This window comes from Taeniopygia guttata, chromosome 3, assembly GCF_048771995.1.
Source record: "Taeniopygia guttata chromosome 3, bTaeGut7.mat, whole genome shotgun sequence".
Classification (NCBI taxonomy): domain Eukaryota; kingdom Metazoa; phylum Chordata; class Aves; order Passeriformes; family Estrildidae; genus Taeniopygia; species Taeniopygia guttata.
In genome coordinates this window covers 55,755,641-55,775,021 of record NC_133027.1, presented here as the reverse complement: position 1 = coordinate 55,775,021, position 19,381 = coordinate 55,755,641, and the positions used below count along the sequence as shown (strand labels likewise).

Sequence of the window (19,381 nt, the reverse complement as noted above, 5' to 3'; positions counted from 1 at the left end):
TTCCACTGAGCTTCACCAGTGGCTCCACTGACTCTATGGAGACAGGACAGGCACCCACATGGATCAGTCCCTCAGGTGCCTTCACTGGCTGAGATGGCAAAGTTATATCATGCATGGGAAAAGATTTGGGATGGACTGGTTTGCTGTAGGACATATTTTTAGCTCTTGGCATTGCATGAGCCATAGGACAGGAAATTTAAGGACACAGCAATCATGCTACAGGATCCTATAATGGCATGCAAGGCTATCTTTAGAAAAACAATAGAAATATCGAATACAGAGAGCTCCACTATTTCCTCAGCCCCCCTGAATTATCAGGCTAGCCAGAGATCCGAGGCTTTGAGGGGAGGAATATCAGGAGATGGCAAAGATTTCCAAAAGAGGCTCTTACCCCGAGATATGTTGGTGCAGCTCTCTTTATTCTGTGATGTCCTTGGGGAGCGGGGCAAAAGAGGACGAACAGGAAATGTCAGGGGTCTATATAGACTTTGGACAGGGTGGGCTTTCCTGGCTCTCCACTAACCCCGTTGGGGCAGGGAGGAGAGGTCCAGGGTTATCTTGATCAGAGTCACAGGGTCCCGGGGAAGGGGGAACAGGATGCCCATGAGCACAATGTAACAAGAGCATAAGATAAACACTGATTATGAGGTTTGGAAAAATGATGGCCATGTGAAATGGAACAAAATCTGATGCCGAGGTGGCCAGAATAGATGACACAATGGTTTTCTCTGGTTTCCTAGGTTCTGTGAAAATCTGCATTCTAATCTGCTGTTGCTTTGGCCACTTGCAACAGTGTGTCAGCATCTGGCTGCTGAAGATTTGTATGCCTTGTTGCAAAATATGGTTTGTTTCTTTTAACTTGCACAGATAGCCAGGTAACTGAGATAACCAGTTGTTTCTTTCTGAAAAACTAAATCTAAAACTGCTAACAAAGTCAGTGAGATTTTTATTTATATTATTCATTATATAACTCATAGAAATTGCTCAAAGATCTAAACTTTGATAATTTCAAAACAAGTTTATCCATGTAGGCAGACAGTTTTGATAGCAAGGGATATAAAGAAAGAGACAATTTTTTTACAGGTTTTCCTTTTTATCAGAATTTCTCCTATTTTGCCTGTTTAAAGCTTAGCTTAGATGTACTGTTCCTTCATATGAATCACAGCTAAATTTTGGATAATCAGAAAGATCATGCTGTTTATATTTGATACAATGAAGCTGTAGGGCTCCATTGGCAGTGAAAATACCAGAACTAGGAATCTGACAGTTCATCTCCTCACAGGGCTTCAAACAGGCTGGGAGGATTAGACTAAGTGAGAGCTTTGGTACTAAATGACCTAGTTTGCCCACAACAATGCACTGAGTTTCATTTGAAAAGCAGAATTCAATTTCAGGGCATTTCTGTTGACCTCTAAAGCTCCTTAGAGCTTGATTTATTTTTTTCTTTTGACCAATAGCTGTAATTTGTTGGCCTGAAGAGATACAGGAGGTAATACTTGTTTTGAATGGATCTCACTACAGAAACAAAAGTACAAAATGTGCTTCATGTTTTAGCTGAAGATGGACATCTGAAGTAGCCACAGCTAGTAGAGGATATTTAAAACTTTCTGGAACTTCCTTTGGTTTAAACTATTTTAGTAATTAGCTTCCATGAACAGTTAAGATTTGGGTTAAAGATCTTTAGCTTTGCATAATTTGCAAATATCTTTCTTTCATTGTTTAGAAAACATCACCGACATAGATTATTGATGACACAATAATCACACTCTTTTTCTGAGACATATACCAGGACATTATTTTAGTAGGAAACAGATATTTAAGTTGAACGGTTTTAATCTTACCTTAATTCTTTAAGGCATAAAAGTGACCATTGCATTTTTCTAATAGGGAACTATTCACATGAAGTGCTACAAAGGACATTTACAGAACTTAAGAAGTAGAAATGCCATAACTGAATCAGCTTCCACATAGTAGTTTTTTATTAACAGCACTTATTTTTTATTAATAACTACAGCTGAGGAATAGACTTTTTAGTTGCATTAAACAATATGAAAATTCTTTAGAGGGAAGAGATGCCTCAAAGTAGCTTGGAAGGTGAAACTAAAGTTGACTGCCAAGTAGAGCACTACCTCCCCTTTCTACAATTGGCAATAGATCTACTTTCAGCTGTTTCTGCTCTAGGATGTATTCATGAGGACTTACCTTGTATATCTTACAGGGAAAATGGACATTTTAAAGGAATTTAGGTCTTCATGTCATGATGGCTGACTAGTACAAGACAAATTATCTTTCCTTATCTCCTTTGGCATTTCTTTAAATTTCGAGTTAAAGTGGAATGGGAATAGAAGTTGTATAATTAAAACTGGATCTGTAGGAGATAAGAAAAAAAAAATACAAAGAACAGTGAGAAAAACATGGAATTTCTTTCTCTGTATTAGCGTTAAGATAAATGTTTCTGGCAGAACTGTCCATTCCATACAAAAGCTTCCACTCATATTGACATGACTGCAAAATCTCCATGTCTCTTGCTCCAGTGCACCACACCTCAGGCAGTATGTACCAGAAAGGAAAGAAGCAGTTAGAATAGCCTTGTACACCTTGGTATAACTTCACAGGGAATCAAAAAGACTCTGAACTTAAAGCCCTGGTAATTAGGATCAAGTGATCAATGACAACATTGGGTTGGTGCCCAGCTGCTGCCTGGAAAGTTACTCAAGTATTAGGAACTACTGAGAAAGAAGTAGAAACTAAGAAGAATTCTGTCATTGCACAAATCAATGTTTCTCTCACATCATGGGTAAAGTTTTCAGCTCTAATCGCCTCATCCCTGAAAAGATATGGAAGAACAAGATGAGTTTTGAAGGAAGGCCACAGGCACAGTCGGGAAATAGACATTTTCCATGAGGAATGTGCGAGTTATTTGGGAAGAAAAGGAGTACAAATTTGAGGATGACATGACAGAAGTAAAGTTATGAGTGCCATGGATAAGAATGATAGAGGTAAATCGTTCACTGTCTTTTCCAGTAGAATTGGGGTACGTCGTGCAAATCCAGGCAAGAAGCAGATTCAAAACCAAAAAATGAAAACACTCTCATTCAACTAATTTCAACCCTGCCAATGGATGTGTGGGAAGGAAACTTACAGACCTCCTCATGGAGAGTGGACTGGACCTCGCTGGTGACCAGAGAAACAAACTACAAAAGGCTCAGGGAAACCTTGGAGTTGAGAGACGGAGGGATGGTTCACCAGCAGTAAAAATAATCCCCAGTACCAGGAATGATCAATCATCCACTGTGAATATTATTGAAGTTGCACAATATTGCTAAAGACAAATAAATAAACAAACAGTTTAAATTTTCTATTGTTTAATTAATTTTACATCTAGAGAAAAGGAGCCTGTAAGAACCTCAGAGACTGATGTCTCTAACGCATATATTGACATCTCAAAATCTAACTCATGTAACCTACTTGCCATAATGTGTTAGAAGAGGAATGCTTTATTCATTTTTAATTTGTCCTCCTGTGCTGATAAGGATATTTTCTCTTGGAAGCTTGCTCTCATAATTATATTTGTTCTCCTTGTATGGGACAACTGGATGTACTGAGAGAAAATCTGTGGAAATCTCAGATCTTGCCAGTTATGAAAGAGATTATTGAACGGAAATTAAAACCCTTTGGGACATAGAAAAAAAAGAAGAAAAATTGTAAAGAGTCAGTACTCTGCACCAGAAAGAGCTGTGTCATATGTGGTACTAATTAAATACCAGTACAATTTTCCTGACTGAAAACTTTCCAGTGTACAGCTTTTATCCATACTTGACATAAACCGGGGGATACAAGGCAAACTGAAAGACTAGGACCAGATTTTGTGATTTTGTTTGAATGATTAATACATTCTTTAGATTGATCACATTTCTTTTGATTATGGAAAGCATTAGCTATCTCTTTCATCCCAAAAATATTTTTTCTCAGGTAAAAGAAATAATAATTTAAAAAATTAACATATCACATCACAATTAGATATGAATCTAGTCTGAGTCTTTTCCTTCTCATTTACAATCTCTTTCTCAATATCTGCTAGGAAAAACCATTTGGGTCCCATTTTCATAAATAAATTTCATACTTAATTGCCCTAATTACTTTGGCTTACTAAGAAAACTGATGTAGGTTTGCAGCTATTGACTGTGTAACTACTTATATGTACCCAATTACACCACTTCTGAACTGCATTTTCTCTCTGAGGCTAGACTAATAATAACTCAGGAAGATCACAAGCAAACTCTGTTCTTAAAATAAACTCAGTTTCCATGATAATCTTTTGGGTATATATTTCATGGAAATCACTCATTTATTTTTTCTTTTTTATTTCACAAGGGCGACATTCATGTACCACATTTATCCAAGTATCATACCAAGCTGCTTGTGATGGTTAAAAAAAAAAATTTAGGAGAGGTGTTTCATATAATACTTGCACATATTCTTACACTTAGAGTCAAAGGCCATGAAAGGAAGCAACTGACATATAGAAGGGGGAAAGTGAGGACAATTGGGGTTTAAATGAGCATAGGAACCCCCCACCTTCCAGCTGTCCTATGGGTAATGGGTGTGGTCTCCTTTACCACCCACCGACTCTACTTCAAGTAGTCATTGCTTATGAGATGCTTGGCTGTATCAATTTCAGGAGAATGCCCGATGAACGATGGGCAAATCTTTTTCCCATTTAGGAAAGACCAAAATGATGGCATTGCTTGGATAAATATGCTGCTTGTGTTTCATGAATTATCTCTGCAGGGTGGTATGATGCTCCACAGTTTCTTTATAAAGGTCTCACATATTTACCTCCTGTGATTTTTTCCTGCCCATTAATGCTTTGGATTTTTAATTTATTGTCATGAAATAAAAGAATCAGGCAGGAGACCTCTGTTAGAGCAATTTTTTTTTCATCAAATGGCTGTGAGATTGTATGTCTTCAGTAGGAGAACAATTTGATCTGCAAACGCTTCCGCTAAAACGTCTCCTTATCCTATGAAGAGCACATCAAAAAGAAAGAGATGCAGGGATCTAGACACTAAAAAGAAAAATCTCATCAGAATCTATAAATGATGATATTCACTTCATTGCAAAAACCTGTTCACAAAACTCTAAGGTCGAACTGTTTGGCTCAGCATCAGCATTAGCTGGATTTGGGGAATGTGCTCTTCCCTGTGGCAGCCCAACCCTCATTGACTTTGCCCTTCTGACACTGGAGCTGCTCCTGCTGCCTGTGGCAAGAACAGGGGAAAGGAGGAGGGAGGACAGTCCTCTGCAACCCTCCAGCTCCCTCATGCCGGTTGCTGCCAGCTGTTGAGCTCCGGGAACCAAAATACAGTGCTTTGAGCTTGTTAGCAAAATCTGCTTCTTGAACAGCTGAATTTCATCTTGTCTGCAGCACTGCAACAAAACAGGGCATGCTGACCCTTCTAGCATCTTAAATCTCTTGCAAGTTGGGAAATGAGTGCAGATGTTGTGTTTTGGAAGACATCTCCACAAAAAGGAATTTCATTGCAAGTTATAATTTCTTTTAATCATTTTTATTTGAATTAGATCTGTAGGCATTTCAGAGAAATAGCCTGAAAGTTAACATAATAGGCATTCTACATCTGTGGTTATTGTTTGTGTTTTAGTACTAAAGGTCAAGATGTTTTACAAAAATGTATCTTGTTTTTTTCTTTCTTTTTTTTTTTTTAATTAATAAAATTCTGACAAAACACTGGCAGTCTGGGTTTACCTAAGAAAGTCTTTGAGAGACAGATGCATCAACATGGGTCCCTCACATTCCTCCAAAGTCCATTGGATATCAAAAAAACCCTTTTCCCTAGGATTTTATTTGGCCTTACTTTCCTTTGGATTCAAGACAGGTTTTCCCTCTTCTGCTTTAATATTGAAAACATCAGAAAAAGAATTTTCTGTCTGAGGTTATTGTATTTTTTAATCAGCTCTTTCATTATAAGCTGCCCAAAACGTAGTGTCTGCTCTTATAAAATGACAGGTGAAGAATGACAAGTTGATAGGTTTATAGAAGAATGACACATGTGATAAAAAATTTGGAGAGTCAAATCTCTTAGTCTGAAGGAAAGACAGCTGTACTGGGAAAGGCTCATCTTGGAATATCAACAGGAAAATCGAGAAGGAATAGACTTCAATCACAATAATTACATAGAAAATGGACCCCAGTTTGTTTGCTCAATAATAAAGATAAATTAAACTTAATGAAATTAATCAAGGAAATATTGAGGGTTTTTTTTTTTTTTGTAAGTGAAAAGGGATATGTCAACAAGGTGAAGAATTCCCAGAGAGATACATTATACTGTTTTATACTGTTAACAGAACAGATGAGGTTTATAACAATGAGATAGGAATAATCAAACTGACAGACTATAAATACAAATTTTACAGCTGTGAAAACTCCTGTCCATCCATATTCTTTTTCTATTAATCCTTACCATTGCAAATTTAAACTGATCTTTCAAGAAGGTATCTGAGATAACAGTGGTGAGGGGCATGGAATAAAGCCCATGTGCTGGTGGCTTCCAGGATTTCTATCTGTACAAGATCCACACAATGCGGTATGGACAGTAGTTCCCATCAAGAAATCCCAAAAGAATGGTTAAAGTGAGTACACTATCTAGTAGCAATTATGTATGCTGGCCAAATATGAAAAAAAAACAACCTTAATTGACAGATTCATGATCAAAGAGTGATAGCTGTCTCACGGCTATCCAAATGTTATTCCACAGTCTCATCTAAAAACCTCTGAAAGTAGTGAGTCTTCATTCATTTGAACAAGCCTTCCATCAAGCCTTTTATCTCAAGAGAAAAAGTATATACACTGTTAATGCTAAAACCCCAGGAAGGCATCTTGGTGCTCATTACATGAGAAAAGGATGGGCAAACACTTCTGCACTTTACATTTCCAAATTGAAAGCTGGTAGAAAAAAAAGTGGTGATCTTGGATATTTAGTGGAAAGTAAAAACTGGGTCTGACTAACACATCCTTATGTAACCATTACAGGCCATGGGAAAATTCAAAGATTTGCCAAATATTCACTGCAGCAATCTGTTGTCAAGAGCTTTATGCTGTGAGAAATGAGGTTTTCATGAAACTGAAGTTTATAGGTAAAAAAAAAAAGCTCATTTGCTTGTCACCTCAGATCCAACTTCTCTGCACAGCACATTTTCAGTGACAGCTTGTAACATGGATCAGATAATATGCTGAATGTCATGGAAATGATTCAAAATGTCAAAACAAAGCATAATTATTAAAACAAATCGGAGTGAAGAGGAAAGTGTAATAGAGCATAAAATGAGCATACCTATGAGAAGTTATTTTGGTCTGTAATTTTTTGGGAGCAATATCAAAATGATAGCACTTTAGAGTATATGTTTCTTTTGTAGCTCTGGCTTCTGATTTTAACTTTGCAGGGTCTGTGAGCATACTTATACTTTAAAATGTTTTGGAAGAAGCAGGTTCAGTCATTTCCTCACCTGTGCTTTGTGCTGCTTTTGAGTTGCACATACTTTTCTGTAGAGGACTGGCCATCATGATTTAAATGGGCACATTGCCAAAGGTTTCAGTTTAGCTGATAACACATGCAGCTAGCCCAGAAGGAGACATGCACAGCTAAAATGCTGTTCACAGTGCTATGCTAAGTGAGGTTTATAGGCTATCTAGTCAGGAATATTTCTTAGGGGATAACACAAGGATATGGTTTTCTCAGAGAGACTTAAAAATGAAAATATGGCCCCCATATTATATGCTTGATATAAAGGAAATACCTTCTTGTCTTTAATAATACTGTGAGAATTGCTGAGGAAAAGTATAAGGGTTTTAGGTCAGCAAAAAATTCATTGCTGTTTTTCATTCTAAAATAATGGTGGACAAATAATTCGCAACATTTATTCTCCTTATCTGTTATATCAGTGACAGGATCATGATTTCCTTCAACTATATACACGACTATAAGCAGGTAGGCTACTGTGCCATGTCACATACCAGAGAACCTATAATAGGCACCAAGGACAGTGTCACCAAGGACAGAGAACACTGTGGGCCCCGTCATTGTTGGTGTCACCCTTGTCTGGTGCTACTCTAGAGATGTCAAGAACTACAGTATCACAAAATTTAGTTTGAAGCAATCTCAGTATTTACACTGCCCTGGATGCCCACAGGCTTTGTTCTGTGGTGAAGTTTTAACCAGGATTGTGGACTCAGATCAGTACATTTAGCTATGTCAGGAACATGCTCATGATCCTGTGACAACACATTTTCCATAACATTTAATGGTGTTTCCTTAACCCACTAGAGTCACTGCCACATCTCAGTCCTCTTTTGTAGTAGAATCACGACACTGAGTGTTGCTTTCCATCTAAATATTCGTGTATAAACGATACAGTCCCCAGTGGGTTTACTCCAGCTTTATTTGGATTCTTATTGTGCCTGGTCCAGTTTTCTTTCTTTTGACTTTGATAAGACTGCCCATTTGGGTCACCAGACTGGCAAGTGCCCATGGGAGCAATGGACAGGAATCAGAACTCCAGAGAAATCAGCAGCCTCCCTGAGGTACACTTGAGTATGGCTCCTCTGGATGAGCACATGGTATTGCTGTAGCTCTCCAATGTGCAAAGGCAAAAAAGCTCTTCCAGTCTAAACAAGTGCAAAGAGTCTGTGGCTGTAGCCATTTCAGTAACCCTTTTAATCAGGCAAATGTGTGTGGTAACACATATGCTGTGCTTGCCTCCATTTAAGTCTGTGTTCCCCAGCTCGGAGCAGCCAGCACAGAAAAGTAGCAACCAGCAGAGCTTTCCCCAGCATGAAAGCTGGAGTACTGGCAGACTGAGAAAATATTAAATGGGGCCAAGGAGCGACATCTGCTGAGTGAAGATAATTTTTATCAGTTAATGTAAGGGCGCTGTTCTTTGTATTAGTGAGTTTACACTGATTTATAGCTATTCTGTCTGGTCTACATCTGAAGTTCTTCTATATTTTACATATTTGAGTGGAAGAACAAACTGACCTCATTCAGGTTGGCGATCTGTTTCTCATATATATGCCAAGAGACAAAGATGTCAAACATTTATTTAAGCCTGCAAATATTACAAAATAAAATGAAAAGTACGCTTGAGCAGTCTGTAGCAGAATGGTAATGTTCTCCAAGAGCTTATGCTCAGTGTTCCCTAGGAAATAAATAGTATCTGCTATTCTAACATTGATTTTCCATTCTTCGTCATACTTAGTCAAGCCTCTCCAAACTAGACACCAGATATCCTAACAAAGGGTGACCCAAGAAATGAGAGGAGGGTAATATCTACACTCGGCCTATACCCTTGACTATACCAAGTGATCCATTTTAGAATTCCCATTGCTTCTTGTGATATGTATCACAGCTGGTGTAGCAGACTCAAGCTAAGCTCTTTAGAGATATGAAATCATTTAAATCCAGCATTTATTACAAAAAACATTTTCTTCAGTTTTCATGTCACTCATTTTTTAGATTAATTTATACATAACTTTCAACAAAGGAAAATAATAAGAAAATGCTCCAATGGGAAATCAGGTGAAATGACTGACAGGATGCTGCCATATGCCAGAGGCACTGCTCCTGGGCTCCTCCTTGGTGCGTCCTTACTGCACACTCACCACTTCCCACATGTAAGCATACAGGTTTCAGAGGGAGGTAGGGAATCCTCTACTCATTGTTCCCTTTGGCACATGCTACAAGCCACAGATCTCTGTCAGAGCAGGATACCTGCAGAAAAGCACCAAACTGTCTTTGTAGCCATCTCCTATACAGGTAAAGGCATGAAAATTGTATTTTAGATGGATTATAGTGGAGAAGTTTTTTCTTTCTTTTTCTTTCTAAAGCTGGTAAAAAAAATCATAGCAGCCTGTTTTCCTCATTAAGGAAAGCAATGTATTTAACAGTATGCCTCTGGCTCCTAGATAATATACAGAGACAGAATGGTTTGCAGGAATGGGAAAGGCAAAAAAGGTGAAATGCTTTTAGAGAAAAGTCCATCAGGATCCACACTTTATAATCTCCAAAACAATACAGTGCTTGTAATGAAAATGGCATCATTTATTAATTGTTTATTTTTTCCTGCAGAGTGATTCTCTGTAACTAATAACATTAACTGTGTACATAAAGACAATAGTGGCTATTAAAAAGTCCTTAATGGTAACTACTATAAATTAAGAAGGGCACAAACATTTATTAGGAAATAAGTGCAGCTGCATTACTGGAATTTTTATTCCTCATTTTTCTGAGGGCTTAAAAAAGGTGTGACTGTGCTCTCACTGAAAAAAATAATAAAAAAAAAATTACCAGATGAAAATTATTGCTAAAACTCAGTGATAAGAATATGAGTGAGCAGAAGGGACCCCACTGGTAAACCTTGGTGTCTAAGGAAGTGTTGGGCTGAGCAGGAGGGATGTTCTTTCCCTCTTAGTGCTTTTCCCCTCTAACTGGAGCTGCTTCAGTAACTATTTCCTATGCCTAATAACCTTTTTTTTCCAAAGACATTTTATTCTAAGAAAAGGATTTTTTTTAATCCGAGTTTTAAAAATATGTACAGTTCTTCATAGCTGGTTTTAAATTTCCTCTGCCTACTCTCTTCATACTGCCCCTGGCACTGATGCTGCCTTCTGTCTGAGCTGTGCATGGGTACTGCTGTAACTCCCCTTCCTCTGCCAAGGCTTCTCTACCACTTTCATTTTCAAATTGCAATTTATTTTGTCTCAGATAAGCACTAGAATCCAAAGTTGTTAATCCCAAATGAGGACTCTCTTAAATGTCCTAAAGTGGTTCATTTTGAGTAAAGACACCGCTGACAATTTCTCTTAGACTATGTAGTACTCATGATTTGATTTTTGAGATGGCAGTCTCCTGCTGAGAATTAAAGCCCTGTGATCATCCTGAGAAAAACAGAAGGTAGAAGACACACATAAGGCTTGCAAAGATGACTGTGAAATGCCAATAGATTTTATCCTCCCATCTAACAGAAATTTATCTGATTATTTAACTTGATGGGTACACTCAAGGCTTTCATGTGGTCTTCCTAGGATCATATCTTCTTATGTTGAAGCTCATGGGCAAATGAATACTGGTTAAATAGGAATAAATCTTAGAATAAATCCATTTTGGAAGAAACATAGTATTGGGAGTTGAGAAATTTGCAATTCTGTAACATATTTAATAAGAAGCTGTTAAATGACTTTTTGCAACAACTACATTGCATTCTTTAGCAATAATGAAATAGACAGTTTGCTATATAAACATGTAGGTGCTATTTTTATAATATTTTTTGCATCCCTAAGTTGTTTTCTGAAGAATTTTGCATTCCATTAGTAGTAAGAAAACTTTTGAGAGCCATTAGCATAAAAGATAATTCCATCTGTTTTATGAACCTTCCATCTCCCTTCCATGTCCCTCTTTTTTTTGGACACATATTTGTTTTCCTATGCCTTTTTCATTACTTCACTCACTTTATCTGTCAGAAAACTCAAGAATCAGCATTACCTTGTAAATTCTATTTGAAATTATCTGGTAGGCACATTATAAGTCAGCATAGTGCACCTTTATGTTGTTTTCCACTCTTTTGCCCACCTTAGCTGAAAAACTGCTCAATGAAATGAAGCTTGTTAGATGTCGAATCCCCGAAGAAATGCCTGAAGAAAGAAAAAAAATGGAATTTTCTGCAGAATTTAGTTTGTTGTGAAATAAATACATCAAGAAAAGAAGAATTCCCTACATGAATTCTCCAAGTAAAATATTTATTGCACTGAAAGCTATCCAGGTGAGTTTGCAGCCTGGGATTTATGACTATTGAGGGAAAGTAGAAGGCAGCTGCATTTGCTGCAATGCTTTTCTGAAGTCTCTGTTGGCCTGGGATCATGCTGGAGACTTCCATGGGGAAGAGACACAGGGAAATTATTTCATCCCTCTTTCTCAGGCCCAAAGAGATTTTTATAGAGGTTGCTTTTGATGAGGTATTTTTCAGGCAGGTTTTACCTCCACAGGAGCAGTCCAGCTGTGCCTGCAGGTGGACTTGCATAATTTGGAGCATGGCTCCCAGCAGGAAGATTCCTGCTAGCCACGATGGTACGAAGCAGACAGGAAAAAGGGCCTCCATCTAGACCCTAAAGCCTACAGGGATTGTGTGTGTATCTCCAGATGAAGTGTCAGAATAAACCCTCCCATTTTAATGAGACATCTGTCAGTGCCTGCTTGGAGGGAGCACTACTCAGGAATTTGGTTCACAGCGTGGAAGTTCCTGCAGTGGCCACAGGGCAACTGCATTCCCTGTGCAGTGGGAGTGTGCAATGCCTCACAGCAGCATTTGCTGTAGTTTCTTTAGACATTTTCATGTGAAGAACGTTGGCAAAATAGAAACAAATCTCACACAAGTGAGTGTCCTTCATCCTCAATTGCAGTGAAAACATAGATTCATAAAATTGTTAAGGTTGGAAATGACCTTCCAGATCGTTGAGTCCAGCTGTTAGCACTGCTGGTTCCACCACTGAACTTTGTTGCTTAGCACTTTATCTACACAGCAGTGTCCAGATTAAGTTCTAGTTGGGCTTAGGCCCTTACAATTTTCTTCATTAATAGCCTCATGTCATCCTTGCACTTCTCCTGAATTGTCTACTCCCTCTTTCAAAGGTTATAAAGTCTCTTTTTTTCCTTCCAACTTACAGACAGAGTTCTCTGTCCTGCCCTTAACGCTGAACTCAGCTGTCTTAATTAACTATAATGATATAAACATTGCACTGTTGCCATTTTAGCCAAAGCTCTATTGTTCTAAAACCTGTAATTGTGCCAAATCTCCTAAAAAGGAGATTGTTTAACCAGAATCTGTAAAGGCTTAATATATCAAAAATAAGGATTAAAAAACTAAAATAGGCAGGGAAAAAAAATTAGATCATCCTTTGTTTAGCAAATTCTTATTCTGGGCAAATGCAAAACTTTATTGGACAGCCTAGACTGAAGCTTAGTGTTCACACATGGTGAAGCACCAGTTGTGGTGGTTACAGTATCTGAATAGATACTCTGCTTAAGTGGAATCTGTGCTACATCTTAATTATGCCTTCATCACTCTCATGTTGCTTGCTGCTCTTAGATGGAAACAAATTCCCAGGAGCTGCCCTAGTTGAATATGTGGGCTCCAGTTAAATGAACAATCTTTCCTGTTCAATATGGCTAGAACATGAGCCTTGCTGAGTATTGTTAACTCCTATACTCTAACAGAAGCAAGCAGCTAGTTTTAAATTAAGCAACTATTTTAGATGTGGGAACTGACAAAGCATTTTAAATGGCCCTAGCTTCTTCTATTTATTAAAACCTACATCATGTCTGTGCTGATGACCTGTAAGTAAAACACTCAGAAACTGAAGTATTCTTCCTTGAGCTAGCACTAGTCTCATCTATTCTATCACATTAGCTTTTTATAAAGCAACAAAGTAAAATTAAAGAACAAAATCCCTTCTACTGTTCATATAAATTAATTGCATTCAGGAACGCTGTGTACCACCAGGAATCAATGAACTGGTTTCATTAATGGTCAGGCTTAGACACAGCTTTCTGCCTTTTGTGATTTGCAGCAGCTTCACTAAAGAACAATTACACTTATCAAACAGTGCAGACAAAGAGAAAGAACAGCCTCAAACACAGCAAATTTCTGTTATTTGAAATCAGGACTCATTCTTCACTTTTAGGGACTGATTTGGATATAAGTGCTACAAGTGGGATGTAGGCAGAGGCTGAAAACCAGCACAGAGACACACAGTGCCCATAACTCATGCTTCCCCACTAAGCCCTGCAAGTGTCCAGAGCTTCAGAATGCTGCCCAGAATTGCCTCTGGAGACAGAGCTTCCTACATTTTTAGCCAGCAAGAATGATATCTGCATCAAATGCTTCATTTATCAAAGGCTTGCAGCTGGCAGAGAGCAGATGGCAACCCTATAGGGGTGCTTCTGGCCTGGAATGCACCCAGGAGCACAGGGCACCAGGAGCTACAGCCTGATGTGCCCTGCACATGGAGCAAACTGGGGAGAGGGAGTAGCACCAGGGCCACCAGCTCAGCCTCCCTGCCCTGCTGGAAGGGAAGCACCGACCCTGTCACTGGCCCCTTTGATCCAACTTGCTTCTGTTGATAGGATGCCTAATATAGACACCTTGCAAATGAAATGGAGGGTGTCTAAGCATCATATTTCAGTTTTTTTCTACCACAGAGTTATGAAAATTATAGCACATTAAAAAAATTATATTAATGAGTATTTCGGAATTTTCTGATGAAGCTTACTATATTTTAGGCATAGATCTGAAAAGGAAATTATTTTTAAGCTTCATTATCAACCAGAAGAGACAATGTTTTTCAAACCTTGATTTTGTTTGTTTGTTTTTTTTTTCAGATGAAACCCAGTCAGTTAACAATAAATATTCCTTTTTTTGCATCTTAAAAGTGTGTTTTTTTTAATTAAATACTCCATTAAGCTGAATACTGAACAAATTTTGTGGCTCAAATGATAAACCATTTGCAGACAATTACTTGCTCAGGGCTTGTTTTGAATCCCACTGAAGTTAAAAGGATTCTTTTCAACTACTTCAGTGGATTTGGGACTAGGCAGATAGATTGAGTAGAGCAGATGAGAGAACTCCATGTAAGGAACTAGCATCTTACACAAGAAGGGATTTGACTGTGTCATCCAACAAATAGAGAGAGCCATAATAATTATTAATGTTGTACATGTTATGGAATTAAAAGTCAGCTGACATTAATTTGACCAGCTATTTTTTAACAAAAGAAATGGCAGCGTGGTTAGCTCAAGAGAAGAGCAGTTTATCAGTGTCTGCAATGTTGTACTCGAGGTCACAGGACTGCTTTTATATAATTAGGAGTTCTCAAAGAGGTCATATTTTCAATGTCTATATGTACATATACATACACTGAAATATTTATATAGAAAATTCCAACTACCCTTCAATTACCACAATCAGCAAATAGAAATTTGTTTTGTTTATGGCTTCTCATACTCCTTTGTCAGATGCTGTCATGTGAGTATTTTCATCTCTGCCTTTTAGTGTAAAGTGCCTTTTATTTATACAGGAATATGTAATCAGCAGCAGCCTGCAAATTAAAATATTACTCACTAGGGGGAAAATGACGTTCTTATAAAGATTGATGGAACAACCATCAGAAACTTAGAGAAATTATGTTTACTTTTTTCTAAATGATAATGCATTGAACCAATTTTGATCTTTCTGTACTCCTCATCTACCTCCAACTCATTTGTAGCAGACCAAAGAAAACAAATACAAGTGGAGATAGATGTTTAGGTGTTTGATGTTGTCATTATTCTCTTCTAATTTCCTGTCTTTTAAACTTGTACCCATTTGTAAACATATGATTCCTTACTGAGTAATATAAATTACTACCTTTTTACAATTATTTAAAATCATAAGCAGAACTTGCCCCTTTTTGGCCCCCTTAAGTTGTTCTGGAAGCACTTTAAACCCCTATTAAAGATCAGTTGCTTTTTGTTCCAAAATCTGTCCTCACAACATATAAACAGTTTCTATTACAGATAATTCCCATTTGAAATATTCACTGTGGAGGTTGCAAGCATGTGATCATCAAAATAAGAGGTAAGACGAATAACCTGTAATCAAGCATTCACTGGTTATTTGTAAATGGCTTCTTAAAGGCTAAAAAGTATATACCTCTGAGAGCTTCAACAGGAAATTATGTTCTTCGAACTCCACAAATTATTCCTGGTATGGAATATATAGACTCTCACACAGAGAACAAGCCTGAAGTCATCTTTCTTCACAAAACCTGCTCTTCAGTACTAACAAAACCGCAGTGTGTTAAAATGCTCAGAAAATAGCCTAGCATCCTTCCTTACAGAAAAATCAGTAAAGATGTCAGGCAGGTTCATAAGCTGTAAGAAAAGTTTACCAACAGTAGAAAACCTGCAAAGTGCTCTTAAGTCTTTGTTGTTGGTTAACTTTAGTGGTCAGCTAAACACTACAGAGCCCTCAGCTCATTTCCCCCCTTCCTCAGTGAAAGAGGAGAAGGGAAAAAGAAGAAAAGCAAGAGAACTTGGGTGTCAAGACAAAAAAAAACCCAAGCAAACAAAAGTTTAGCAAGTGAAGAATAAGTGGAAGAAGAGAGAAAAAAAACCAAAACAAGTGATGCAGAGGGAATCAATCACCACCTCATGTGGGCAGGCTGATGCTCAGCCAGTTCCCAGATAAAAGGTAACACTGCTAAAACATTCCTCTTTTTTCCTTCTAATTTTGCTGTGCATGACATTGAAATCAGGACTCAGGACTGGAGTATTCTTTAGTTAGTTCAGGTCTGTTAGTTTTGGTCACCTCCTGCCCCATTGCACACCCCTCATCTATTCACTGGGGGACAGAGAGACAGGGCCTTGACACTGTGCAAACACTGTTCAGCAAAAGCTATAACGTTAATGTGTTATCACTACTGTCTTGGTCAAAAATCTAAACTACAGTACCATATGAGCTACCACGAAGAAAGTTTACCATCTCCTAACCAAGCCCAGTAAAGGCCTTTTAATTTTCACCCCCAAATCTAAGATTAGTCTTAGCATATGTTATACATTGCTCAAAGGAATCTAAAATGTTCTTGCTTTCATGAATTTTGCCTGGAACTTCCAGATATTCAGAAACCATCATACAGAAGACAAGAATATTGTTTCCCTCATGGCACCTCTTCTCTTTCTGTAGAAAAGTTATTCTTCCCTTTGTTGAAGTGCCTTTTTTTTAAGGGGAGCTGTATTTATTTCTCCCACTGCAACAGCCAGAAGATGAATTGTACTGCCTCTCTGAGACTCGTGTTTCACATCTGAATATCTTTCTCTGGGGATGTGATGGGCATCAGGAGGATGGGGGATTTTTGTATCCTTCCAGAAATCAGAACAAGAGTCATCTCCTGGTACTCAGTACCTGACCTCTCTGCCAGCTGTATCGGAGGGCAGACCTCCCCTTGATGTGCCATGAGCAGGACAGGACCCTCAAGAGCCAACACAGCCTTTACAGTTGTCATCCTATAATACACAAAGGTTTCAAAAGGTCAGTGAAGGTTTTTGAGGCTTACATTTTGCATAAAGCCATGTCACATCAGGTCCCTGTTGCTAGGGAAGTTACACCACACTGTGCATAGAGCCTACAACTGCTGGAAATTTCTTCCAGCTCAATGTGATGCACAGGCATGAGGACTAATAAGAACATACTGTATTATTAAAAATATCAGCTTGACAGGGCTCAGCAAGTGCCTGTAGCAAGTGTACTTTGGAAACAGGGGAAAAGCCTGACACCATTAACTCTCTGCATCTGAGCCTTCTTTCTTATCTGTGGAGAGAGGCAGAGAAATTACATGAGGTTGAGATTTTAATGAGAAGAAGTAAAGGACTAATGAAATGCTAATGAGATCGACATAACCCAGTGTGTCACTGCAGGCTCTCAGTCCTCCCAGGCCTGGTAAACAAAATGGCAACTATTAATTTGCTTGAAGTGGATTCATGAATTTAACAATGAAATTTAGAAAGCATTGAAAATATCCCACGCATTTAGCAGTGACACTGCATCTTGGGGGTTTTAAGGTGGAAGTAGAGACTCAATTTTCCATCTGCCATGAGCTTGCTAAGATGGCATCAGACTCAGCCAGCTCCCTCACAGGGATAAGCAGGTGACCAGATGGTTCTACTCAGGTAACAGCTTTGTTAGGAAGGAAACGTGACAGAGAACTGGGGATGGACCACGTGTTTTCAATGAAAGCACCAGTTTTGAAAAGGGAGGTTGCTTTAGGTGCTGGTACTGAGGGATATAGGCTGGCTGCAAGACAAGAGCTTTTGCTTCATATCTGTCCAGCTCATCCCCCTTCTTAAGGCCCACCACTTCCCACCCTACAGGAAACTTTCAGGCAAGAGTCTTCCCTTTCCCGAGCAACATAGCCCTGGGCCACAACAGCCTGTGTCATAAGACTGCAGAGCTAAGAAAGGCAGAAGTGGGTTAAAACTATTTTTAAAGCTCTGTGATCCAAATACAATCTTTGTCTTATACAGAAGAGAACAAGTTTCAAGCTGTTCTGTTTTGCTTTGGGGTACTTTTGCAGCCCTCAGTAGCCCACACTGCTCTGCAGGGATTAATGGGACAGGGGGCTGTGGATGCCACTTGTCTCCTTTTCAGCAAAAGGACTTGACTCCACAGAATAATAATTTAACTCAAATCTCTCCCAGTACAAAAATAGCCGAAGGCACTACAGGATATGTCCAAAATTACTCCTTAAGTTGCATCAGCTGATTTCTTTATTCACAGCTCCTAAAGAACCCCACTTTTATATAAACTGAACTTCAGCTTTCAATGTTACTGTCCATCACAGCTACATTTGCTGTGTTTGGGACCTTATTAAGCCTGACTGGTAACTAGTTCTAACCCGGATGATAATTTTTGTCCTAGCAGCTACAAAGACAACTCTGACTAACTTTCCTTTGGATCCTCCATTTATAGAATCAAATTATGGATTCCAAGCACTTGTTCCAGACAAATTGCTTCTTTCCCACAGGTAGAAGAAAAATGCAAAGAGAGAAAATAAAAGCAGTCATTCAGCACATCTTCAAAAATATTTTACCTTGACTCCACCTTGTTCTATGTTTTAATTTTTGTTCTTCCAAGAGAGAAGTCTCTTGCCCTTTCAACACATCTTTTCACTTATACATATATCACAATAATTTAGCATACATTTCTTTAATGTTTGATTAATGCCTTACCTTTCACTTGAATACCTATTAACATGAAACCATCACATCACATGTAATTTTGGTTGAATTCTCATATCACTGAAGTACTGTTAATGAAAACAAGATTAGCATTTGAGGCTTTAAAGAGATGATTGCTGTAGTGTTGGATTCTCTCCTGACAAGACAGACTCTCTAATTCTTTCAACGGAGAGAAAAAGCATAATTACCTTCCAACCAGACTTCTACACTTTCTTATGTACAGAATCCCAAGTGAAGTTAAATACAAAACCCAAGGATTCAGCATTCGGGTGAAAAGTGTGCTCAGGTCAATGTTGGACATTCTGACCAACACCTATCTGACATGCTCATTAGCACTACTTTGTTATTTCTTCATTTTTTTCCCCAGCTGATATGTATATATCCATCAGACCCTTGTCTTCTCTCTGTGTTTTAAGAGTCTGTGGGACAGGAATTACCAGTTACAGAAACACAAGCAGCAGCACATTTTACCTTCTAAAATTCCACTTCTGAAACAAATTTCACCTTCAGTTATGAAGTATCACATGCAAATTTTATTCATT

General features: G+C 38.3%; 1 long non-coding RNA gene across 1 annotated transcript in view; it reads right to left on the bottom strand.

Annotated features, from left to right (window-relative positions):
• LOC116808035 (uncharacterized) overlaps positions 1-19,381 on the bottom strand; it is an 86,668-nt gene that overhangs the window by 17,991 nt on the left and 49,296 nt on the right. Inside the window, exon 3 of the long non-coding RNA XR_004367335.3 lies at positions 2,203-2,368. This is a non-coding gene — a long non-coding RNA (uncharacterized lncRNA). The remainder of the gene's footprint in view (positions 1-2,202; positions 2,369-19,381) is intronic.